This window comes from Lepus europaeus, chromosome 2 (genome assembly GCF_033115175.1).
Source record: "Lepus europaeus isolate LE1 chromosome 2, mLepTim1.pri, whole genome shotgun sequence".
Lineage (NCBI taxonomy): Eukaryota > Metazoa > Chordata > Mammalia > Lagomorpha > Leporidae > Lepus > Lepus europaeus.
In genome coordinates, this window is record NC_084828.1 from 83,154,126 (window position 1) to 83,180,032 (window position 25,907).

Genomic DNA, 25,907 nt, shown 5'->3' on the forward strand with positions numbered 1-25,907 from the left:
AGCTTATATAGTAATTGTAATCCTAACTGCAAATAACCCTGTCCTATCACCAACTACAAGTCAGATATTTTTTAAAAATTATTTTATTTATTTGAAAGGCAAAGTTACTGAGAGAGATGGAGAGGCACAGATAGAGAATTCTTCCATCTGCTGGTTCACTCCCCAGATGGCTGCAAAGGCTAGGGCTGGGCCAGACCAAAGCCAGGATCCAGGAGCCAGGAGCTTCCTCTGGGTCTCCCACATGGGTGCAGGGGCCCAAGCACTTGGGCCATCCTCTGCCACCTTCCCAGGTGCATTGGCAGAGAGCTGAATCAGAACTGGAGCAGCTGGGTCTCAAGCCAGTACCCATATGGGATGCTGCTGTTGCAGGCCATGGCTTAACCCACTGTGTCACAGCACCGGCCCCTACAGGTCAATTCTTAAATGTGGTCCAAGATTACTCATGTATATACATTTATTGTCTATTCATGTTTCTTCTAATGTTTGGGCCTGTTTGAAATGTTTCAGCTTTTCCTGTATGATCATCCCATTGTAATGCTTCTTCTAGATGTTTCAGGTTTCAATTAGGCTACACCCACCAAGAAACATCATCTCAGAATTAGACACAACTGCCCCAGATAGAATCCTGTCATTCTGTCACTCCAGGGATTCAGTTTTGTCCAGAGTGATGGGCCACAGTCTCTGATTTGTGCCGCCTGAGTTGCAGCTCGGGTCCCCAGGCCTGGCAGCTTTGCTCTCAGTCCAGGTAATGTTGCTTTAGCAAGACTCACAGCTGTCACTGCTGTCTGAGAATTCCAGGAAAACCCTGTCTTACTTTTCCAAACCCCGATACCTCTCTCCTTTTCCTAGTTCCTTCTCTTCTTCCCCCATCCCCTGTGCTAACTTCAAAGGGTGTTTAGGTATGGTTTTTCTCCTCGGACAATGAGTCGGGGTTTTTGACTGCAAGCAACAAGAGCTGATCCTGGCTCCCCTGGGCAACGAGGAGGGCCTGGAGGGGTGGGGGGCGGATGTCCGCGCCCAGCACGGGGCAGGTGGGCAACAGTAACGAGAGCCACAGCCAGGCCACGGCGAGGACAGCCTGGTGGGAGGGCGGCGTCCCCACGGCTGCTGACCACGGTCCTGGCACAGCCACCGCCACAGCCTGGGCCAGCAGAGGCTGCTGCTCCCTGCCCTGGAGCCAATGGCTTCTTGGCATCCCTGGCCCCAGACTCTGCTTCCTGACACCCGTTCAAATGGCTGAGCCCAGCTGCGCCCTCATGGCCCAAGGACCGGGGTCTGTTTCATACCTAGACCACACAAGGGAGGGCGCCCCGAAACAGTAAAAGGGTTTGGAAGCTGAGCACTGCTCAGAAACCGCCCCAGCAAACATGGACTGTTAGAGATCCCAGCCATGGCTACCTAATCCTCCTTTTCCTGAAGAAGGGGCTGGTCTCTGCTCTCAATGGTGTGAGGGCCCTTGCTCCTTAACAAGGAGTACCAACTTCCTGCAACTTTTTAATATATCATTTACATATTTAAATTAGTTGCATTTGTAAATATATATCATGGTGGTTCACAAATTCATAGAAAATGAATTAAAAGATAAGCTTATTTGAGAGACAGAGAGAAAAAGACAGAAGCACAATGAGATCTCCATCTGCTGGCTCCCTCTCCAGGAACCTGCAACAGCTTAGCCAGGACTGGGCTGGGCTGAAGCAGACCTGGGAACTCCATCTGGGTCTCTTACATGGGTGGCAGGGACCTAACCACTCAAGCTGGGGTCAGTAGCTGGAGCTGGAAATCAAAACAAGACACTCCAATATGGAATGTGGCCTCCCAACTGGACTCTTAACTGCTAGGCCAAAAGCCTGCCCATAGAAAAAGGATTTTGTTGGGAAAAGAAAAAAAATTCCATGTACAACTTTTTCATAATACACATTTTCCAAGAACTTTTGGAAGCACCTTGTATTTATCTGTATTATCTTCATATAATAATTATATTTAATGAAATATAATGCCATAATATATAAAAATGTTGGATAATATAATTAATACATATTCCTGATCTCTTTTGCAACCGTTTTTAACATAAGGATCATCTTTTACATTTTTTATTAATTTTTATTCTATTTGAAAGTCAGAGAAAGAGAGAGGGAGAGAGAGAGAGAGAGACTCTTCCATCTACTGGTTCACTTCCCAAATGTCCACAACATCCAGGGCTGGGCCAGGCTGAAACCAAGAACCTGGAACTCCATCCAGATGTCCCATGTGGGTGGCAGGAACCCAAGTACTTGAGCCCTCCTCCACTGCCCCCCAGGGTGCACATGAGCAAGGAGCTGGGTGAGACTGAGCCAGGCACTCTGACACTGGACACAGGTGTCCCAGCAGCTTCCTAACCACTGCACCAAAGGCCTGCCCTGATGGCTGTATTGTAATTTTTTTTTTTTTGACAGGCAGTTAGACAGTGAGAGAGAGAGACAGAGAGAAAGGTCTTCCATCCGTTGGTTCATTCCCTAAATGGCTGCTGAAGCCGGCGCGCTGCGCCGATCCAAAGCCAGGAGCCAGGTGCCCCCTCTTGGTCTTCCATGCGGGTGCAGGGCCCAAGCACTTGGGCCATCCTCCACTGCCTTCCTGGGCCACAGCAGAGAGCTGGACTGGAAGAGGAGTAACCGGGACAGAATCCAGTGCCCCAACTGGGACTAGAACCCAAGGTACTGGAACCGCAGGCAGAGGATCAACCAAGTGAGCCGTGCTGCCAGCCAATAGTTGTATTGTAAATACGAAATCTATGGCTTCAAAATATAACATTTAAACAATTGTGAAAGAGGGAATTCAATAGCAGTGAAATATTTTCCCTTTGAGAAGGCAAATATTCATGAGACACTCAACAACTACAAAGAGAAACCGCCCACTGTGAAGTAGCGTGTTCGGGACAGCCTGCCGCTCCGCTCAGCCAGCGTGGAGATCCTGGCTGTTCTAGCGTCCCACCTGATTTACCCTGTGACAGCTGGGAAGCAAGAACCTTTAAATACCTATAGCTCCCAGGGAATTGGACACTATCAATTTAAGCACCAATCTTTTCCATTCTGGTTTCTTAAAAATTTCACACAACCCATACATTTCCCTTTCTTGCATTCAGGACACTGAGTCTATGTGATTCTGGATTCTGTTCTTTTTTTTTTTTTCCTGGTTTTATTTATTCCTACTTTTTATATAATAGCTCTATTGAGCTATAACTCCCGTTCCATTTAATCCACACATTTAACATGTCTGGGCCGATGCTTCTGTTGGCAAACTCAGAGTTGGGAAACCATCACTGCAATTCTTCATCTCAAAGAAAACCCACACTCATTGCCAATCACTCTCTATTTTCTCCCAACCCTCCAGAATGAGGTGCCCCTAATCTTTCTGTCTCTGTTTGTCTATTACATTCAAAATAGAATTATGTGATACGTGATCTTTTGTGACTGCCTTCTTTCACTTAGCACAGTGTTTTCAAAGCTTGTCCATTTTGTGGTCTTGGAGGCTGAGGGGGCCAGGTTCTTGTCTCCAATACATGAAAGAAATCCAGGTCTAGATGTAGATAAAGGTTAGCAGGAGAATCAGAGAATTTGTTTTTAGACAAAGTGAGAGCACACACTTGAGAGGGAGCACTGGCATGCTGTAGAGTGAGCTGTAATCCACAAAGTTGAGGTCATCCCTTTATGTGATCTGCAGGCATAGGCAGTGGTGCTGTGGGAAGAGTTCTCCAGGAAAGGGCGATGATTTCCAGGAATTTGGTGACTGCTCATTTTCTGATGAAGTCTCGTAAGTATCCCAGTGTTAGGTGCATGATGGGAGTGGGAGTGTCAGCCACGTAATTTCATTATGATGATATTATAATGGGCTACAGGTCACCGTGCGGACCCGATCGGCAGCCATGTTGGTATTTTCTGCTGGCATCAGTTCTAGCCATTTGGGGTTGTGGGCCATGGGAGGAGTATTGGCGGCAACTCTGGGAGGGTAACATGTGCTGACATAGTTTCTCCACCTCTTTCCCAACCCCAACCGTCTCCTTACCTGTAATAGTAGGATGCATCTGTAACTCATTCTTCTTCATGGCTGGGTAATAGTCCATTGTCTATTTATACAGTGGCCCTCCATACCTGCAGATTCTACATGTATGGATTCAACCAAGTGTAGATGGAAATATTCCAAAAAAAAGGTTATGTTAGACATCCTAGTGGATCTCAAGTAGAATCTCATTGTAAGTTTTTTAAATGTTTATTTATTTTCATTTGTTTGAAAGGCAGAGAGCCAGAAACAGATGGAGAGAGGTCATGTATCTAGTGGTTCACTTCCTAAACGCCTGCAACAACCAAGGCTGCGTCAGGCTGAAGCCAGGAGCCTGGAATTCCATTTGGATCTCCCAAGTGGGTGGCAGGGACCCAAGGACTTGAGCCATCACTTGCTGACTCCCAGGATGCACATTAGCAGGAAGCTGGATCTGAAGCAGAGCTGGGACTGGAACCAGGCATTTCCACAGGGGATGTGGGTGTCCCAAGTGGCAGCTGACCCTGCTGTGCCACAGCACCAGCCCCTCATTACAGCTTTGATTTGCATCTCCCGTGTGATGACTGATGCCAACCCTTTCATGTACTTATTGGTGATTTTTCTACCTTCTGGAGAGATGCACATTCTATCCTTTACCCATTTAAAAACTGGGTTCCTTGTACATCTGTTACCGAGTTTTAGAATTCGTTAGGAGGACACGCGCCTCCATCACAGGCCGGCTTTCACGGAGAGTCTGCCCGTCCGCACAAGACGCTGTCAGGAGGAACCAAAAAGCAGTTCTGAGCCTGTGTCCTGGGTTCCTGTTGGGTTTCCTTTCTCCTTGCTATCATCCCTTGTTCTCTCAGCTCCAGACACATAGTATTGCTCTGGGTAGAGGCCAAGGGTGCCTCAGTTTCTCCCATGAAGGATGGGACATCATTGGCTTTGAGACGGTTTCCTGCTGTGTTCGGGGCCAGTGTAGCGGCCAGGGGTCCGATTTCTGGAGGAAGTAGGTGGCATTTCACCTACATAGTCATAGGGTGGGGATAACTGGGGCAAATCCGGAGGAGGTTCGTCCGTAGTGAGATCTCCAGGTAGAGGGAGGAGACTCCACGGACTGCGAGGGCGGGGGCGGGGTGGGCAATGGCCCTGAGCGCTGGGTCCCGTGGAAGGGAATTTGCCAGGTAAGTGGGGAAGGCAGGTGCTTTTGGTCACTATGGTGAGAAGCAGTGGTGAAGTCTCCAAGCAACCTTTGAGCCCAGGGCTAGGCCGGTGATGCTAATGATTGGTTCTGATGGGTTCATCTTCCTCTGGTTTGCTGGTGTGAGAAAGAAAAACTTACTCCTCCCCATTTCCGCCTCACCAGCATCTCCTCCCCGGCCGACCCCTTCCTGCCCCCAGCTTGCGGCCAAACTGCCCAACTGCCAATTAAAACCCACACTTCCCAGCATGCCTTGCACCACCCAGAAGCCCCAGACCCCGCCATTCATCCTGCTCGGCGGCCGAAAGCGGCGCCAGCAAATCACCTGCGAGATGCGGGGCTTCCAGGGCAGGCCTCTCCCCCAGTGCCCTTCCCTGCGGCTGACCCTGCTACCACTTGACAGCAAACCGCACTCGACACAGGAAGAACAGGCCCATTGCCCTGGGCCTCCACGAAATCAACAAGGGCGTGCCTGCCCCCTCCCACGCAGGCTGCCTCCCAGCCTTCCGCCCTCGCACCCGCGCTCGCTTGGGGTCTCAGGAGGCCCTGCAAGAGAGCCCACCCCACCGCGGGCGCCTGATGCTTGACACGCAGAGTCTCTGGGGCAAGGTGGGTCTGAGATTAATCTGGGAGTTTTGAAGCTCTGCATTGCAGCCGTTTGCACCTGGTCTCAGTCACCAACTTCCTCCTTCCTCAGAACCCCCCACCCCCACCCCGCTGCTCAGGAAGCTGCAGCTGACCCCCGCCCCGACTTGCACCCCTCCCTGTTCTAGGAATCGGTCACCATGCTTGCTTCCTTCTCCCTGAGCAGCCAGGGCTGTGCCCCGCAGAGGGGCCTCTCTGCTGCCACTCTGAGTGACGCGGCTGCGGGGGAGCACGGTCATGCTGGGGACCAAGGCAGATTTCAGGTCCTCATAGGAGCTCACGGCTCTGAAACCCAGAAAGCTCCGAAAACCAAGGATGTGTTTTTTTGTTGCATGAGTTTGACCCCATCTCCTTTGGTTGCAAAACCTAGGCTGAACTGGCACAAGGATGTCATGTGTACCCACTGCCTGGTGGATGCGAATGGGAATGTTTGTGGCCAAAACATTGATGTATTGGTTTGGGGGTGTGGTTCTAGACTCCGTTGGAGGAATTATTAATAAACGGCAAATGCACTGTTGTTACCTCTCTCAGCCATGAAAAATTGTGAGCTTTGAAATACTTGTGGATCCCACGTTTTGGGCTAAGGGGTTGGGCCCTGTGCTATTACACTACAACAAAGAAGGCCAAATAGTTAATCCCAGGCATTCACACTACAGAACATGAGGGAGCTCATCACACTCACGTCTGTGCACATTAAGGACACAGGAAAAGAATTCCCACATGTTATAAATCATGTGTGCACGCTTTGCAACATCTAGCTTTCACTTTATGTCTGACAAGAGGCATGTGCCCGGGTGCAGCTGGGAGGGCAAAACACCACAAGGTTCACAGTGGGTTGTCTGCCTCCTGGGCCTGTGGGTAATCTTCTTAGCCTTTTTTTATTGGTAGTCATGTAATGTTTCTATAATCAGAAGTTAAAAAAATAAACCAGTGTTACTAAAAACAAGTTGGTACTGACACTTTCTGGTGTGTGACTTTGGTGAGTCGGCCCTGATTTTCTCTTCTGTAAACTGGGACTGTCAATGTGGAGCTGCCGTGCGGGCGGCCCTTCCCCTCTCACGGGGGACAGTCACCCCCACCCTTGCCGCCAGAACCCCCTTTCCAAGAGCACCTGTCCCTCCCTGTGTTGGCTTCAGTGCCTTGGCACTAATTAATCAATGCCTGGCTACACACACACACACGGGCACTGTGTTGTGAGAGCATCCATCCTTTCACTCACTCACTCATTCATTCATTCATTCGGGTAGAAATGTGTGAGCGCAGCATCTGTGTCGGGCTGCGGTCTAAGCCCTGGGATACAGCAGTGGACACACAGACGAAGTTCTTTCCCTCGGGAGTGCTCAGTTGAGGTGGGAAGGCAGATCATTGGCAGGTAAATAGCTAATAAAATGCCAGGCGGGGGCATAAGTAGAAAAAATACGGTGAAGGAAAAGCAAAACAAAGGAAAAGAGAGACAGGGGTGCCGGGTTAGATGCTGTGGTCAGGGATGGCCTCTTTGAGGAGGTACTGTTTGAGCAGAGGGTGGGAGGGCACAGAGCGCAGCCTCCCTGACCCAGCAAAGAGCCAACGGCAAAAGCCCAGAGACCTGCGTGGCTAGAATAAGGAGTGCCGAGGAGGGCTGTGTTCTCCGAGCGGCGTGTGTGAGGTCACCCTGGGCCCAAGCCGAGGACTCGCTTTATCTCTGTCAGCTACGGAGAAGGACCTCTTGGTGGCCAAGTCCTCGGCCTCTCCGGGAAATGACACTTGACCGTCCTTCATTTAGGAGAGGTTGCTAAGCACTTAGGAGACGCTGGACTCAGGATGGCTTCAGGATGCACGCACATGTAAGCAGACCACGGTCCCTGCCTGCGGGCACTTGCTGTCCCTGCGGACGGAAGATGGTGGTGACAAACACGATGCCCTGGGCAGCTCCATGAAGGAAGTCTCCTGGAGACACAAAGAGACGCCAGCAAGCCTCTCCCAGTCTGTCCTGGATGAGGCCACATCCTGATTCACCGTCTTCCTTATCTCTTCTCCACTCTGTCCCCATGCTCAGTCTCATTTCCTGTGGGGCCATTCAGGTGCCATGTCTTCCGGAAAGTTCTGTGTGAAATCTCCTGCCAGGTGTGCCCTCTTCCTCCCACTGCTCCCCGTCGCCTTATTCCTGGGATGCCTTCTGTTCCACCACGGCCGGTGGTGTGGCCCCTTCCCTCCTCCATCCCCCTGGCAGCCGGGCCTCAGTACACACAGGGTACGTCTAGAAGCATCGTCTCATCCCTGCACAGCCTGGAACCCTTTGTCTCATGTCGACACTGTTGTTGACATCTTCCTTTCCAGAAAAGGAAGGGGCCGTGTCCCCACAGAGCCGGTCCCGGCATGGCCGAGGGAGGCCGTGGGGAGCACGGAGCACGAGGAGCTGATCTAGGATCTGAGAGCCGGCCCCTCCCCGCCCCCACCCCGATGGTTAGTAACCGTGCCGGGAGCGACCCACAGCCAAACCCCCCTCCTCTGTACCCTCAGTCTCTACATTGGCCCCTAAGCCCTTCCGATAGCGGCATCACGAGGGACTGAGTGGCACCAACGTGGGCGGGGGGCCCCTCTTTTTCCATTTTTGACTTCTGGTTCTTAAGAACTCCATTCCAAATGAGGGAAATGAAACTCCCCCAACAGCCAGCTGACGTGGGGCCAGAGAACAATTCCCAGTTAGGGCCCCAGAGGAAATCCCCTCCCTGTCATGTGCTGAGGCTGTGAGAGGGGGGGGCCACAGCTCACTGCCCGGCCAGGCCCAGCCACTCCGGCCAAGGGCCGCCCTGTCCGTGGCCAAGGGCTGACGATCCAAGGCAGGGTGCAAAACACCAGGGACAAGGGCAAGAGGGCCAGGCTCGTGGGCCCCGTCCTGGTTCCCTGCACACCATTGCAGGGCATGGTGGACTCTCCCCCATCTCTCCAAGGGACCCCCTGCATATTGTCCCCTGCTCAGATGTGTCTCCCTCCACTGTCTTTTAGAGTCTGTAGCTCAGCTGGAGAAAGAAGATAGAGATGCAAAACAACGAAATCCTGGCATGAGAGATGTCACAAGGTCATTGGGCGGATGTCGCCGGCACGGGTCCTGTGTGCTCAGAGGGACAGGGAGCAGTGGCAGCAGGCCGAAGTCTCTCAGAGGACAGGGCAGAAGCTACACGTTTGGAATGGGGAGCGTGGTGGGGGCAGGAGAGAAGCACCTCAAGCAGGAGGGAGTGCAGGGAGGGGGAGCGTGCGTTGTGTGGCTGGGGGAACAGTGGAACCCACTTGCCCACCAGGCCAGCAGCCAGGCCCAGCTCCGTCTCGGCGAGGGCTCCGGACTTTCTCCTCCTTGACTTCCGCCTTCACTCAGCTCTCCCCGAGATCTTAGTGAGCTGCCCCACACTAACCTTGCTTTATTACTTTTAAAAAAAAAATATTTAGAGATTTATTTATTTATTTATTTGAAAGAGTTACACAGAGAGGCAGAGAGAGAGAGAGAGAGAGAGAGGTCCTCCATCTGCTGGTTCACTCCCCAGATGGCTACAAAGGCTGGAGCTGGGCTGATCAGAAGCCAGGAGCTTCTCTCATGCAGGTCCAGTGGCTCAAGGACTTGGGCCATCTTCCACCGTTTTCCCAGGCCATAGCAGAGAGCTGGATCAGAAGTGGAGCGGCTGGGACTTGAACTGTCGCTCATATGGGATGCCAGCGCTACAGGCGGCAGCTTTACCTGCTACGCCACAGCGCCGGCCCCCTTGCTTTATTACTAATGTGCAGGGGTGGGCACAAACACCACGATACACACGGTCAACTCAAAGCAAGCAGCCCCGGGGCCCCAGACTCTCACTGGCTGAGGGTGGGTGCGCAAGGCCAGGGCAGCAGCGCTGGAGGCTGAGGGCTGCGTTGAAGAAGAAGCACTCTGCTCACCTCGGCCTCTCAAGGCACAGCTGGGCAAGGGCCCAGAGCCCTGGGCCAAGCTAGAGAGTCCGGAGCTGACAGCCTCGCCGGCGCAGGACTGCTGTTTTCAGCTGCAAATTTGCTTTGGTTTCCGTTGGGAGTCAGGTGCTGCTTGCCACACCAGCCTGCTGCTAGGCCAGGAGAGACTTGTTGGTGCTGCTTTCCAACTAAGCTTGTGTCCAGGCAACCATCACGACCATCGGCTTTCTAAATTTTCTTGATGGGTCACAGCTGTCTTGTCTCAAAAGCAATCCCTGAGGCCGGCGCTGTGGCACAGGGGGTTGAAGCCCCGGCCTGCAGAATGGCATCACATATGGGCACTGGTTCGAGTCCTGGCTGCTCGACTTCTGATCCAGCTCTCTGCTATGGCCTGGGAAAGCAGTAGAAGATGGCCCAAGTCCTTGGGCTCCTGCACCTGCATGGGAGACCTGGAAAAAGCTCCTGGCTCTGGACTTCCAGTCAGCACAGCTCCAGCCATTGCAGTCACTTGGGGAGTGAACTAGTGGATGGAAGATCTCTCTCTCTCTCTCTCTCTCTCTCTGGCTCTACCCCCCTCTGTAACTCTTTCAAATAAATAAAATAATTTTTTTTAAAGTGCAACCCCTGATGTGTAAAACACATAACAGTGGGACTTGGTGGGCTGAGAAGGGGATGGAGAGCCTGAAGTCGCACCCAGCCAGTTCCTGGGCCTCTGGAAGGGATCTCTGAACCAAGTTTTAAACTGCGGGTCCAAGTTGCATCCAAGGATGTAGTGCCAAGGTATGGAAGGCTGTAAGCAGAGAGTGAGTTGATCCAACACACCTTCGAGAGAGATGCCAGGGGCTGCAGGCTGGAGTCTGTAGGGAAGCAGGTAAAGACAAGGGGTAGGGAGCCAAGGAAGCTGCAAAGTGGTCCAGGCATGAGTCGGTGAGGTCTACACCCAGGACCCTGGCCCACGACCAGAGAGTAGAGTTAGGTTCAAGACCTTTCTGAGTAAAAATCACAGGAATTGGTGACTAATTGGATGTGTGGGGAGGAGTCTCTAACCCAGGGCCAGGCTGCCGGGATCGCAGACTGCCACAGATGGTGATGGTCACACTGGGAGAGAAACATGCTGGGACACAGGCTAGGACTTCACTTTGGAACAGGTGGCATGGCAGTGGCTCTGGGACATCTAGGAGTTGGTTGACCAGAGAGAGTTAAAAATATAGGTCTGAATCATTGCCCCAGGAGAGATTTGGAAGTAGAGCTCAGATTAGAGAATGCGAACACAGTGCGAAGAAAGAGGCCAGAATCGAACCTGGGCTTGTGAGAACTGAACGCGCAGCATTTGCACGGATGTCATCACTACCACCATCATGAGTGGATGGTTCAGAGAGCACACAATGTGCCACATGTTTGATGTCTGAAGCAAACAGGACTTCCTCCTGCTCTCGTGGGACAGACACACCAAGCATAGCAATGCCATACAGAATCACAAATGACCAGGCTGACAGGCGGTGACCCTGTCCAGCTCCGCCAGAAGTTCCAGCGCTCCAGCTCCGCAGGGAACTGAGAGAGAACAGGAGCCCCCTCCCTGACGCTCTGTCTGCAGTTGTCTGCATCGCCCGGGCGGCATGCTGGGGACACCCTGAGTGCTTTGCCTCTTCCAGGCTCCAAGATATTGCATGTAGAAGTCTCTCTCTCTCTCTATCGCTTTTTTTTAAGATTTATTCATTTATTTGAAAGTCAGAGTTACACAGAGAGAGGAGAGGCGGGAGGGGGGTCTTCCATCCGCTGTTTCACTCCCCAATTGAACTCAACGGCTGGAGCTGTGCTGATCCGAAGCTGGGAGCCAGGAGCTTCTTCTGGGTTTCCCACGCAGGTGCAGGGGCCCAAGGACTTGGGCCATCTTCCACTGCTTTCCCAGGCCATACCACAGAGCTGGATGGGAAGTGGAGCAGCCAGGTCTCGAACCGGCATCCATGTGGGATCCGGGCATTTCAGGCCAGGGAGTTAACCCACTGTGCCACAGCGCTAGCCCCTCCTTGTAGAACTCTTCACAATGCCTGTCAGCCTTCTGATAGCAGCTGTTTCATAAATTCACATTATTTTTTTGAATTCTTGGCAGGAGCTAACATAGAACTTTTAAAATTCCCAATAGATGTACCAACTGATGTTGTGGCATAGAGGGTTAAGCTGCCACCACATCCCATATGGGCACTGGTTTGAGTCCCGGCTGCTCCACTTCTGAACCAGCTCCCTGCTAATGTGCCTGGGAAAGCCCGGAAGATGGCCCAAGTTCTTGGGCTCCTGCACCCATGTGGGAAACCCAGAAGAAGCTTCTGCTTCCTGGCTCCTGGCTTGGGCCTGGCCCAGCTCTAGCTGTTGCAGCCATTTGGGGAATGAACCATTAGATGGCAGATCTCTCTCTTTCTCTTTGTAACCTTTCCTTTCAGAAAAATAAATAAATACATTTAAAAAAAAGAAATTCCAATATGTGCAAAAGAAAAAAACAAAACAGAACAGAGTGGGCATTTAGCCCACTGGTTTAGCCCACTTCCAGGCATTTAGCCTGGAAGCCGCCCCCCCCCCCTCGCTCCCACCCCATGTTCGAGTACTTGGGTTCCACAGCCAGTTCTGGTTCCAACTCCAGCTTCCTGCTAACGCACACCCTGGGAGGCAGTAGGTGTTGGTCCAAGCAACTGGACCCACGCCAGAAGACATGGATTGTGTCCGCTCCCAGCTTCTGCCGGCACTGTGTTGGCCATAGAAGATAACTGGGGAGTGAACTAGTGGATGGGAGTGTGCTCTCTCTCTCTCTCTAAAAAGATAAACAGTACAAATAAAAATGTTTTAAAAACCCACCCATTCATGCAGCTGATTATCAGGAAGCTCGAGGCACTCTCCAACAGCCCAGTACAACACAACTCCCCTTCCTTTCTTTCATTCATTTTTCTTTTTTTCACAGCTCGGCACTGGGCCCATAAAAGGAGACCGTTATTAAAGACTGGGCTGAGGGGCTGGCGCTGTGGCTCAGCTGGTTAACACCCTGGCCTGAAGTGCTGGCATTCCATATGGGCGCCGGTTCTAGTCCCGGCTGCTCCACTTCTGATCCAGCTCTCTGCTATGGCCTGGAAAAGCAGTAGAAGATGGCCCAAGTCCTTGGGCCCCTGCACCCGTGTGGGAGACCTGGAAGAAGCTCCTGGCTCCTGGCTTCAGATCGGCGCAGCTCCGGATGGCCGTCTGGGGAGTGAACCAGCGGATGGAAGACCTCTCTTTCTCTGTCTCTACCTTTCTTTGTAATTCTTTCAAATAAATAAAATAAATCCTAAAAAAAAAAAAAAAAAAAAAAAGACTGGGCTGAAGGGGAAGGACTCTCCCCTTCTATAACTGGAAGATCCCTGAGCTGCCCACTTCCCAAATCTGCCTCAACACGCTCTTTGGACATAATTTGGGAAATGCATTTCCAGGCAGACAGCCCTAGAAGGCAAGGGCCCCCAGGGGCAAACCCTAAGAACAACCAAGAACCCCTGGGGAGTCCAGTCCGCTTAGTCTGCTGGGGGCTCCTTGGCGACCGTGCGGCAGGTGCTGCAAGGGCGCGTCCCAGCCCCCGCGCCGCAGGGGGCAGTTCCCTCCCGGGGAGGCTGAGCGCTGCTGAGTCGTTGAGCTGCAGCTCGAGCTCCATGTGACTTCAGTTTCCGTCCGTTCCTTCCGCAAGTGCTAAAATAATCCGATGCCCCAGAGAGGAGGCAGCCCAGCCCCGCGTTTGGCTGCTCTCGAGGAGGCGGGAGCCCCTGGAGAGGATGCGCCCCGCGGAGCCGCCTGGGCCTGCGGGAGCCGTGAGTATTTTCCGCGCGGGGGCCTCCCGGAGGTGGGCGCGCCGGGAGGCTGGGCAGTGGGAGGTTGGCGCCCTGGCCGGCAGCACGGAGCGCAGCGGGAAGTTGAGGCTCGCTGCGTCCCAGGTCGGCCGCCGCTGCAGCCCAGCCTGGCTTGGGTGGGAACAACTCCCTGCAGGAGCGCTTAGGACTGAAAAGGTGGGGTGGTGCAGTAGCAACAGTCGGGGCCTCAGCATCAGTCGTGACTGTGTGTGTTGGCGGGGGAGAACGTGAGCAGGTCGGCAAACGTTTCTGAACCTCAGTTTTCTCACCTGCAAAGTGGGAACAAGCGACGGCTTGGCTCTCCCTTCCTACCCCTACCCCTACCTCTACCCCTACCCCGCACCAGTTCACAGATGAGACCGTCCTGGCCACCACCCTCTACCCACGATGTCCTCCACGTGCCAGGCCCTGGGGATGCCGCTGTGGCTGTTGGCAGAACCCCTCCCCCGCAGAGCATTTGTGTGTGGGGGGGTGGGATTCAGCAGGCTCTGTTCCTTGGGACCCCAGATAGTAAGTGTCAAAGGGAGACTAGAACTCAGCCCTTCCGACTCCTTGTCCAGTGCTCTTCTGGGGCCCTCCTGGCCTCTGGGTGCAGGCTGGGTCGTGTAGGGCAACATACATCCCCCACAGACCCAGGAGATGTAAGGATGCAAGAACGTGGCTCCTGCTGCCCTCTGCTGCCCTCGAGGGGGCTGGCAGCTCCACTGTGCCCCCAGAGGAGGTGGACACGTGCCTGGCTGATGGTGGCTGGGCCTGCAGGAGGCTGAGGCTGGTGGCAGGATTGGGGCCTAGGACACAGCCAGGGAGGGAGGCACCTGCGGTGGGGGTGGGACACAGGAGGACTGTGCGGTAGAGTGTGCGCAGCTGGCCCTCCCCGATTTCCTGTGCTCCTCCTTCCTTCCCTGCTGAGGCTGAGATGCACCCCGGTGGCCAGGGATGCTGGTGGTTTCCTTGGCGTTGTGGCGCTGAGGCGTGCTTATTTTCCTCACACAGCCCACAGATCTGTACATGAAACCCTGAGCTCCTGGGACTCCAGGACTGTGGGCCCAGGGAAAAAATCCCAACTCCTGTCCGTAGGTTAAACCCCAAACTCCAGGCTCAGGTGTTTGGCACCGAGGTGAGGCTGCCTCTTGGGACGCCCACATCCTACCTCAGAGGGCCTGGGTTCAGTTCTTTCGATCCCAGCTTCCTGTTAATGTGCGTCCTGGGGGGAGCAGGTGCTGGCTCGCATGCTTGGCCGTGGCAGACCCAGGTGGGGTTTCAGGCTCCTGACTAGAGGACCCAGCTCCACCTGTTGCAGGCATTTGGGGAATGAACCAGCATATGGATGCTCTCCCTCTCTGTCTCTTTGTGGCGTTCAAATAAACAATAAATAAACAAAAACACAGCCTTGCCAAGAAAAGTGCTTTCATCAAATGGGTCCCCTCCTGGGAACTTGGTGAAGAACCCTGTGCACTTGAGCCCGAGGCTCCCGATGCCTGTCATCCAAGTGCAGGAGCTTCCTAAACAGAGAGCAGGCTCGCCGTGTCTTGCTTCTGGGGTATGGGTTAGCAGTGCGCTGGGCTGTCTCTGGTCCTGACTGTCTGCAAAGAACAGTGCTCATACTGGCGGTGCCCTGCGCACTGGCTGCAGTGGGCACCTGCATCACAAAGCAGAGGCGACCCTCTTGCAGGGACAGCTCCACGTGCCTCACCCAATGCTCGGGTCCGCTGAGTTAGGGAGGCTGAGCTTCCCAGCCTGCTCAGGTCGAGCTTGTGGGTAAGACGCTTACAGGTGCCTGCTCACTGGTGCTCAGTGCGCATCACTGACAACTGGTTACAGTCTCCTTTGGTTTTGGCTTTTACTTTTGGTCTCTTTTTTTTTTTTTTAAATAAAAGATTGATTTATTTATTTGAAAGGCAGAGTTACAAGAGGCAGAGGCAGAGAGAGAGAGAGAGGTCTTCCATCTGCTGGTTCACTCCCCAGATGGCTGCAATGGCCTGAGTTGCACTGATCCAAAGCCGGAAGCCAGGAGCTTCCTCTGGGTCTCCCACAGGTGCAGGGGCCCAAGGACTTGGGCCATCTTCCACTGCTTTCCCAGGCCAGATCGGAGAGCTGGATCGGAAGTGGAGCAGCTGGGACTCGAACCAGCACCCATATGGGATGCTGGCACTGCAGGCGGCAGCTTTACCTGCTATGCCACAGCACTGGCCCCATTGGCATCATTTTTTATATTCATTTTCTTCCCCAAACCATTGTTCTCAATTTCATCCTTGAATAAATGTGTGTATTCAATTTGTAAGGCACTCGGTTAGTTAAGGTGATGATTTAAAAAAATTCTTTACTCAAGAGGCAGACAGACAGACAGACACACACACACACACATAGATAGCTAAAGGGAGCTCCTGTAGGCCTTGTGGCACAGTAGGTTAAGCCCCAGCTACTGCAGGCATTTGGAGAATGAACCCATTGATGGGAGTGTGCTTGCTCCCTCCTCTCTCTCTCTCTCCTAAATATTTATTTATTTATTTATTTATTTATTTTAAAGATTGTTTTTAAAAAATTTATTTGAGAGGCAGAGTTACAGACAGAGAGAGGTAGAGACACAGAGAGAGGTCTTACATCCGCTGATTCACTCCCCAAATGGCCGCAATGGCTGGAGCTGTGCTGATCCAAAGCCAAGAGCCAGGAGCTTCTTCTGGATCTTCCACATGGGTGCAGGGCCCAAGGACTTGGGCCATCCTCCACTGCTCTCCCAGGCTATCAGCAGAGAGCTGGATCGGAAGAGGAGCAGCCAGGACACAAACCGGCACCCATATGGGATGCCAGTGCCACAGGCAGAGGCCTAGCCCACTACGCCACAGCGACCACCCCTATTTATCTATTTGTAAGGCAGTTCAAGAGACAGATAAAGACCTTCCATCCACTAGTTCACATCCCAAATGCCTTCAACAGCCAGGGCTGGCTGTGGCTGAAGCCAGGAGCCTGTAATTCCCTTCGGTCTCCCACGTGGGTGCCGGGCACCCAGCACTGGCGCCATCGCTGCTGCCTCTCAGGGCACCATTAGCAGGGAGCTGGATCAGAAGCAGAGGAGCACTCCAGGCGCTCTCGTATGGGACGCAGGAGTCCCCAGCGGCATCTTCACCTCCTGCTCTGGATCCCTGGGTCTCATAAAGCCTCCTGTGCAACTGGAGATCCATGAGACAGGTTTCTTTTAAGACGTAAATGACCCAAAAACCTCAACTTTGCTTCAACAAGGGGATTTATTGGTTGAAATCACTGAAAAGCCTACGGCTCAGTGGTTCAGACATGGCTGGCTCTGGGTGTTAAAGCAACATGGCCGGAACCATACATCCCCTTTCCTCAGCTCTGTTCCCCTCGTGTGGGCTTCATTATCAGGGGGTGCTGGGCTTGGTGACAAAGATGGCTGCCCATCACCCTAAGCTTAATTCTCACTGGTTTAGCATCTGAAGCACAAAGAGGAGGCCCCTTTCCCATTAGTTCTTCTTTAATTATTCATCTACTTGAAAGGCAAAGTGATAGAGAAGGAGAGACAGACAGACAGACAGAGAGAATCTTCCATCCACTGGTTCACTCCCCAAATGCCGGCAACAGCCAGGTCTGGGCCAGGCGGAAGCCAGAGGCTCCATCCAGTCTCCCACCTGGGTGGCAGGGGTCCAAATGCTTGGGCCATTTTCCACTGCCTTCCAAGGTGCATTGGCAGGGAGCTGGACTGGAAGAGGAGCGGTTGGGACATGAACCAGCGGTCTGCGATGTGGGATGCTGGCATCGCAAGTGGCTGCCTAACCTGCTGCTCCACATGGCCAGCTCCTCTCTCCCTTTCACTCTCACACTCATCCTTGGGGTCTTGTCGCTGTGGTTGGGAAAGTAGGATGCTCTAATGGGTCCAGCATTAATCACAGGCCGTTCTCTGGAGTCAAGAGTTGGGATGAGAACCAGGCATGGACATCTGATGAAAGGCAGGGGTCGGTGACCCCGCAGTGCGCATGTCAGGCTGCCGAAGTGCGCTGTTAGAAGTGGATGATGCATTCCGTCAGAATTAACGTCCTCTAGAAAGAAGAGAAAGGAGAACCGTGGTTTCCTCAGGGGGAACTGGGGAGCTGTTACCAGAAGGAAATGAATGTGGAGAGGCAAAACCAGCTGATTTCCAGAGCAAACGTCAGGTGCCCAGGGCAAGCCACGTGGAGACGGTCGTACAGCGGTGTGAATGTCCGTGATGCATCCAAGTGGTGTTTACCACAACAACAATGGAAACAGCACCTCTGGCACAGAGCTGGTGCAGGTAGCAAATGTGGTCAAAGGTCTCCAGGAAGTCTTCACAGCCTCCATGGCCATTACTGTTATGGACCGATGATAGTATTACATTACCATCCACTTCTCTTTGCTTTCTCCAACAATTCCCTCAGCACCATTATTTGTTTTAGAGAGGATACTTTTTAAAGAAACCACACGATTCCCTTTCCTCTCTGAATTCAAATAAGTTCCAGAGGGAAGGGGCCAGCGCTGTGCTGCAGCAGGTTGAGCCCATGCCTGTGACATGGGCATCCCATATCAGAGTGCTGGTTCGAGTCCCAGCTGCTCCGCTCTCCAGCTCCCTGCTAATGCATATGGCAGGCAGCGGAAGATGGCCCATGTATTTGGGCGCCTGCCACCCATGTGGGAACCACAATGGAGTTCCTGGCTCCTGGCTTCAGTGGGGCCCAGCTCCAGCTGTTGTGGCCATTTGGGGAGTGAACCAGTGGTTTGAAGATTTCTCTCTCTCTCTCTCTCTGACTCTGCACCTTTCAAATACATAAATAATTAAAAAAATAAAAGTTCTAGAAAGGAAAAAAAGAAAAGAAAACTTAGAACAAGTTACCAGTGTAATTTCAGGGATTTTGAAAAGGACAAAATGATGTCCCTCACCTGAAACTACACCAGGCAAACATTAACTTTCATTGTTATATGTATGAAAGCCAGGGAAGAGCTGTGCGTTCCAGAGGATATCAGTTATTCACTCTTCACCATGAGCTACTTTCTTCCTAATTCCAGCTGAGAGCACTAAGCTGGTAGTTATCAAATCATTTTGTCTGTCTGCTTTTTTTTTTTTTAACAACATTGGAATTTTTTTCAAATAAAATAGTTATGTGATCTTGGGATGCCCTTCAATGAAACTGATTCAGAAGACTGAAAAAATAGCAACATTTCCAACAAGTGAAGTCACGGAATTATTTATGGGAAAGTGTTCTGAAGACTAATTTATCTTGAAATGCAGAAACAAATTAAGTGAATTAAAGGGTGGATACGATAGAGGCATGGGCAGACATTTGCTAAAGCAAGTACAGCAAAGTGTTCATAGTATAATCTAGGTCGGTGGTATATCACTGATTGCTGTCAACATTCTTCCAGTTTTGCTCTATATTGACAATTTTTCATCAGGGTCAGTGCTGTGACACAGCAGGTGGCATCCCATATGGACGCCAGCTCAAGCCCTGGCTGCTCCTCCTGCTAATGTGCCTGAAAAAGCAGCAGAAGATGGATCAAGTCCTTGGTGCCCTGCCGCCCATGTGAGAGACCTGGATGGCTTAACCTTGGCCCAGCGCCAGTGGCTGTAGCCATCTGGGGAGTGAACCAGCAGACAGAAGATCTCTCCGACTCTCCCTCTCTTTCTCTAACTCTGACTTTCAAATAAACAAAAGCAAATATTTTAAAAAAATGTTTTTCATAATACAGTGTTAGGAGAAAGTTAAAGAACTAACAAGACCTAGTGACTGCTCACATTTCTTTCCATAAACATAAAAGTTAGATAATTTTTAAAAATAACACTTTTACAGGAGCTATAACTACCTCTAATAAACCCTTATGTGTGTACTGTTGCTCAACTGAACTATTAGCTACGATGAGGACAGCGTTGATGAAGAGGAGTTTGTCAGGGGAGTGAGACCAGAGGCAGGGCCTCCTCCGCAGAGCAAACAGCGTGTGAAAAAAAAAAAAAAGCATGATTTGGTTGAGGAGAGCGAGTACCTCCGGGCCGGCTGGGCTTGTGGTGTTGAGGTTGAGTCGCTGCAGCACTCACAGACCCGGCTTGAATCGTAGCTCCAACACTCTCCAGCTGCACAGCCTGTGAGTTCACCGCGTGTGAAGTGGTAACAGCGCCTCGTGCGGGTTAGACTAGGTAAAGCGCCTGGCAGAACACTTAGCTCAAGGTGGGCACTCCCTGACCGGGAGCCGTTACACTGAAGAGCCTGGCGGGGACCTGGGAACTATTAGGCAGATCTTGCCCACCCTAGCAGTCAGCTTTTCACTACTGCAACTAAGACTGCCAGGAGAAGCTACTTACAAGTGGAGATCGGTTACTTCTGCTCAGTTTTGGAGAATCACTGTCTAAGATCAGCGGCTCCGTTAGTCACTTGGTGTCTGATGAGGGCAGTGGATGCTGGAAGGATGTGGAGGGGGGATCACACAGCAGGCCAGGAAGCAGAGAGAGACAGGAGCATCCTGCTGCCCATGTCCATCTCTCTCTCTCTCTCTCTCTCTCTCTCTCTCTCTCAGGACTTATTTATTTTGAAATGCAGAGTTACAGAGAAAGGGAGAGACAGAGAATGAGAGAGAGATCTTCCTTCTGCTTGTTCACTCCCCAAAGGTTGTAATAGCTAAGGCTGTGCTGGGCTGAAGCCAGGAGCTTGGAATTAGATATGGGTCTCCCATGTGGGTGCCAGGGGCCATGGACTTGGGCCATCCTCTGCTGCTTTCCTAGGCGCATTAGCAGGGCGCTGGATTGGAAGTGGAGCATCCGATACTTGAACCACTGCTCATACGGGATGCCAGTGTTGTGGGTGGCAGCTTAACCTGCTGTGACACAGTGCTGGTCCCCCATGTCTCTCTTTAGAAAGCTGCCATGACTTCATTGTGGGGCTCCACCCCAACAACCTCAATACCACAAGCCCAGCCACCCTGGGATACTCGCTCTCCTTGGCTGAATCATGCATTTTCACATGCTGTTTGCTCTGTGGGAGAGGCTCTTCCTCTGGCCTTGTCTCCTGACAAACTCCTGTTCACCCTTCAAGGCCCATTGCATGCTGCCTCATCCTAGTTTCTAGTTCACTTGAGCAGTACTCTGATAATTGGACATACTCATGAGAGTATGTCCAATCTACTACCACTGGGCAGACATGACTCCATTAACCAGTAACATAAGACTGGGAGCTAAGCCCCTTAACACCTGGGCCTTCTGGGATACCCAGAGTGTCCCGCTGAGCTGAGTCGGCCCCTTGTCAGGCGTTCACATCAGTTCATTCCTCGGTTGTGCGCTTCTGTAGGAAAATCAAGTTGGTGCGGTGGGGTGTTTTTTCCTTCTCATCCCACTGCAGCCCCTAAGCCTGTAAGCTCTGCCCACAGTCCCCACAGCCTGGTGGGCTCGTCTCACCGCCCCTGAAGGGCCCAGGTCGACATGCTGCAGCCCGCGAGGGTGGGAGAAGCTGCTGCTTTGTCCTTGTGTTGTTGATTTCAGTGCCAGCTGCCCCTCTGCAGGGAACGCTGCTGTTTCGCTCTGCCTCTGCCTGCTCTCCCTTTGGGAAGCGTCTGCCCGGTGGTGGGGGAGAGGCCCTCCTCCTGCAGCCTGGGAGGAACTGGTCCCCCGCCCCGCACACTGGAGATCCACAGTGTCCCTGACGTGGCCCAAGCTTCTCCACACACTCCCTCGTTCTGTGTTGGCACAACCCTGTGAGAGCAGCAAGGCAGGTGTTATCATCCCTCACGGCCACCACTGGCGTGAAGGAGCCAGGCTTGGCCCAGGGTCTCTTAGTCCACACAGATCTCACCTGCTTCTCTTTAGTTTTCTTTCTTTCTTTCTTTCTTTCTTTCTTTCTTTCTTTCTTTCTTTCTTTCTTTCTTTCTTTTTTTTTTTTTTTTTTTTTCAGGTAGAGTTAGACACTGAGAGAGAGACAGAGAGAAAGGTCTTCCTTCCTTTGGTTCACCCCCCAAATGGCTGCTATGGCTGGCGCGCTGCACCGATCTGAAGCCAGGAGCCAGGTGCTTCCTCCTGGTCTCCCCTGCCCAAGCACTTGGGCCATCCTCCACTGCCTTCCCGGGCCACAGCAGAGAGCTGGACTGGAAGAGGAGCAACCGGGACTAGAACCCGGTGCCCATATGTGATGCCAGCGCTGCAGGCGGAGGATTAACCTAGTGCATCATGGTGTCGGCCCCATAAATATATTTTTAAAACTTATTAAAAATAATGATAATAAATCTTTGGATTCAGGAGTACAGATTTCTCCAAAACATACAGGGATGGCAATAAACAAATGAAAAGTTGCCCTCTCTCCTTGCTCATTAAGGAAATGCAGATCAAAACCACCATGAGCTACAAGCTACCCTTCACGCTCACCAGGAGACTCCAGTGATGAGAGGCACTAGCGAGTGCTGGAATGTGGAGACGTGAGAGCCCTCCTGCACTGCTGGGGCAGCCGCGGTGCAGCCACCCTGGAGAACGGTCTGGCTGTCCCTTCAAAGTTGACGCATTATGTCACCATATGGTTACGAAGTCCTGCAATTCTGCGCCCAGTCAGATGTCTAGGAGAACTGTGCCTTCCCCCTGCACACTTGTCCATGAGTGTTCACAGCGGCCTTGTCCATGGTGGCCCAAGTGTCCATCAGGTGATGGCAGAGCGGAGAGTGTGGTGCATTCGTGTGATGGAATACTGATCAGTGTGGGGAGGAGGGCCTTCCTGACTTACGAGGCCACGTGGATGAAGTTTGAGTGCATTATGCATGCTAAGTGACAGAAGCCAGGCACAAGAGGCCACACCTTGTATGAGTCTATTTATGGAAAATGCTCAGAATAGGAAATCCATAGAGACAGGAAGTAGAGCAGCAGTGTCCAGGGGGTGGGGTGAGGGGAAGCTGGCATCGGGGACAACTGCTAACAATGTGGCATTTCTTTGGGGGCCATGCGGATATTCTAGAATTAGTGATTATTGTTGCACAGCATTGTAGATATGCTAACACAGTGACTTGTACACTCTGAGGGTGAATTTTATATGAATTATATGCCAATTTTAATAAAGTACACATCGTGGGTTACTTTTAGGAAAAGGGACCGCGTGGTATCTTTTAAAAAGGTGTTCCGTGTCTCCCTTGGGTTTGATAACAAGCTATCAAAGTAATCCTAAGATCACTTCTCAGCAGTGGAATGGTTTTCTTATTAAATTTAAAGTTTGGTTCACATGGCTGGGTATCTCTCACCCCGTCTGTCTTCTTTCCTTTATCAGCTGATGTTTTCAGCAATAAATACACTTGCATTTTGCAAAAACTATTTGATGTAAATATGATTTCTCCAAGCAAAATCCTTGCAAATAAAATTATTTTAGGCACAGATTATTTTTTAACATGATGATTTGTGAATACCCCAAAAAGAAATTGTTTTTCCTATTTCACATGAATCTGATTAGCACTAGAATGCAGTTAAAAAAATGTGTGTGATGCAGAGAGACAGAAAGAGACAAGACAGAGGGAGAGCTGCTATCTGCAGGTTCACCCCCCAAGTACCTAAAACAACCAGGACTGGGCCAGGCTGAAGCCAGGATCTGGGGACACAGTCTAGGTCCCTCATGTGGAGACAGGAATTGAATCACTTCAGCCATCACCTGCTGTCTCCCAGGATCTGTACTGTATCAAACCCAGGCACTCCATCGTGGAAGACAAGTGTCTTAACTGCGAGGCTGTGCACCCAAGTGTACTTTTGAAAAAGTTTGTACCTTTATGTGTTAATTTTCTGTCACCTTATTTTTAAGTTTATTTTTATTTGCTTGAAAGGCAGAGTGATGGAGAGGCAGGAGAAAGACAGAGATCTCCTATCCACTGGTTCACCCCCCAAAGTCCAGCTAGGCCTGCACCATGCTGAAGACTGGAGCCTTGAACTCAATCCAGGCCTCCCACGTGGGTGGCAGAGACCCAAGTGCTTAAGCCATCATCTGCTGTCTCACAGAGTGCGCATTAGCAGGAAGCAGAGATGGGACTCAAACCCAGGCACTCTGATATGGGATGATGGTGTCCCAAGAGGTGGTAAGCCAGCTGCACCATGATGCTCATTCCTCTTGTAGTTTTTAAAGATTGATTGATTGATTGATTTGAAAGGCAGAGTGTCAGAGAAAGAGACAGAGAGAGAAAGCTTCCATCTGCTGGTTTACTCCTCAAATGGCCTCAACAGTCTGGGCTGGACCAGGCTATAGCCAGGAGCCAGGAATTCAATCTGGTTCTCCCATGTGGATGGCAGGGGCCCAAGCACTTGGACCATCACTTGCTGCCTTCCCAGGCACATTAACAGGAAGCTGGATTGGAAGTGGAGCAGCCAGGACTTAATATAGCACTCTGCTATGAGATGCCAGGGTTGCAAGCCTTGGCTTAATTAACTGCATCACGAAGCTGGAGCCCTTTTATTTTATTTTAAAGATTTATTTATTTATTTGAAAGGCAGAGTTACACAGAGAAGGAGAGGCAGAGAGAGAGAGAGAGAGAGAGAGAGAGAGAGAGAGGTCTTCCATTTGATGGTTCACTCTCCAAATGGCTGCAACATCTGGAGCTGGGTCAATCCAAAGCCAGGAGCCAGGAGCTTCTTCTGGGTCTCTCACGAGGGTGCAGGGGCCCAAGGACGTGGGCCATCTTCTACTGCTTTCCCAGGCCACAGCAGAGAGCTAGATGGGAAGTAGAGCAGCCAGGATTTGAATTGGCACCCATATGGCACGCCGGCACTGTAGCCAGCCCCCTCCATTTTATTGATTTATTTATTTGTTTGTTTATTTATTTATTTTTTACAGGCAGAGTGGACAGTGAGAGAGAGAGAAACAGAGAGAAAGGTCTTCCTTTTCCCTTGGTTCACCCCACAATGGCTGCTGCGGCTGGCGCGCTGCAGCTGGCATACCGTGCTGATCCAAAGGCAGGAGCCAGGTGCTTCTCCTGGTCTCCCATTGGGTGCAGGGCCCAAGCACTTGGGCCATCCTCCACTGCACTACCGGGCCACAGCAGAGAGCTGGCCTGGAAGAGGGGCAACCGGGACAGAATCTGGCACCCCATCTGGGACTAGAACCTGGTGTGCCGGTGCTGCAGGCGGAAGATTAGCCTATTGAGCCGCGGCACCGGCCCTTATTTTATTTATTTATTTATTTATTTATTTAATTTGAAAGAGTTACAGAGAGAGGTAGAGACACAGAGAGAAGTCTTCCATTCTCTGGTTTACTCCCCAAATGGCCGCAACAGCCAGAGCTTTGCCAATCCGAAGCCAGGAGCCAGGAGCTTCTTCTGGGTCTCCCACGTGGGTGCAGGGGCCCAAGGACTTAGGCCATCTTCTACTGCTTTCACAGGCCATAGCAGAGAGCATGATTGGAAGTGGAACAGCCGGGACTAGAACCGGCACCTATATGGGATGCCTGCGCTTCAGGCCAGAGCTTTAACCTGCACCACAGCACCAGCCCCCTCCCTTTTATTTTCAAATGAAATTTCAAACTTACTGAAAAGTTAGAAGAATAGACTAAGGGAGTCACATAAATGCTTTACCGGGATTCAAGAATTGTTAGCATTTTGCGTTAAATTTGTTTTCTCTCTGTCTGTATATATAGATAGATATCTATCTATATCTATGTTACATACATACACATACATATTTATACACATGCATATAATTTTTAGCACATATTTTCTAAGAACAAGGACAGTTTCTTTGTGTCTTTATAGCACAAGATATTAAAATAAATCTTCAAAGTTAAAAAAAAAGGAGCAGGTGTTCAGCCTGTGGTTAATACACTTGAGGCCCACATGGAAGTGCCTGGGTTCCATTCCTGACTCTGGCTCCTGATTCCAGCTTCCTGCTAATGCAGACCTTGGGAGGCAGCAGGTGATAGCTCAAGTACCTGGGTCCCTGCCACGCACGTGGGAGACCTGGATTGTGTAACCCACGCCTGGCTCCAGTCCTGACCCAGCCCTGTCTGTTGTGGGCACTTGGGGAGTGAACCAGCAAATGGGTGTGCACTTTGTCTGATTATCAAATAAATAAAAATATTTTGGAAAATTTGGAAAGTTAACATTGCTACAACACCATTATTTCATTCAATTTTTCTTTTATTTTATTTTATTTAATAAAATATTCAAGATTGAATTTTGAAAATGTTCAAAACTCCCCTTGCAACGTCTTTTAAAGCAATCTGAGGTATATGCTGATGTCTCCACCACAAATCTGCTGTTTTCACCTTTGTGAGATTAATAAAAAGCCTGTAGGGAGACACTTTGAAACTGTATTATATCTT

The 25,907-nt window shown here is 51.3% G+C and overlaps 1 protein-coding gene across 1 annotated transcript in view; it reads left to right on the top strand.

Moving 5' to 3' along the window:
• The first annotated feature begins 13,513 nt into the window (after nt 1-13,513).
• The window catches only part of NRROS (negative regulator of reactive oxygen species), a 28,880-nt gene continuing 16,486 nt past the window's right edge, over nt 13,514-25,907 (top strand). The window contains exon 1 of the mRNA XM_062177284.1: nt 13,514-13,593. The gene's annotated coding sequence lies outside the window, so the exon portion shown is untranslated. The remainder of the gene's footprint in view (nt 13,594-25,907) is intronic.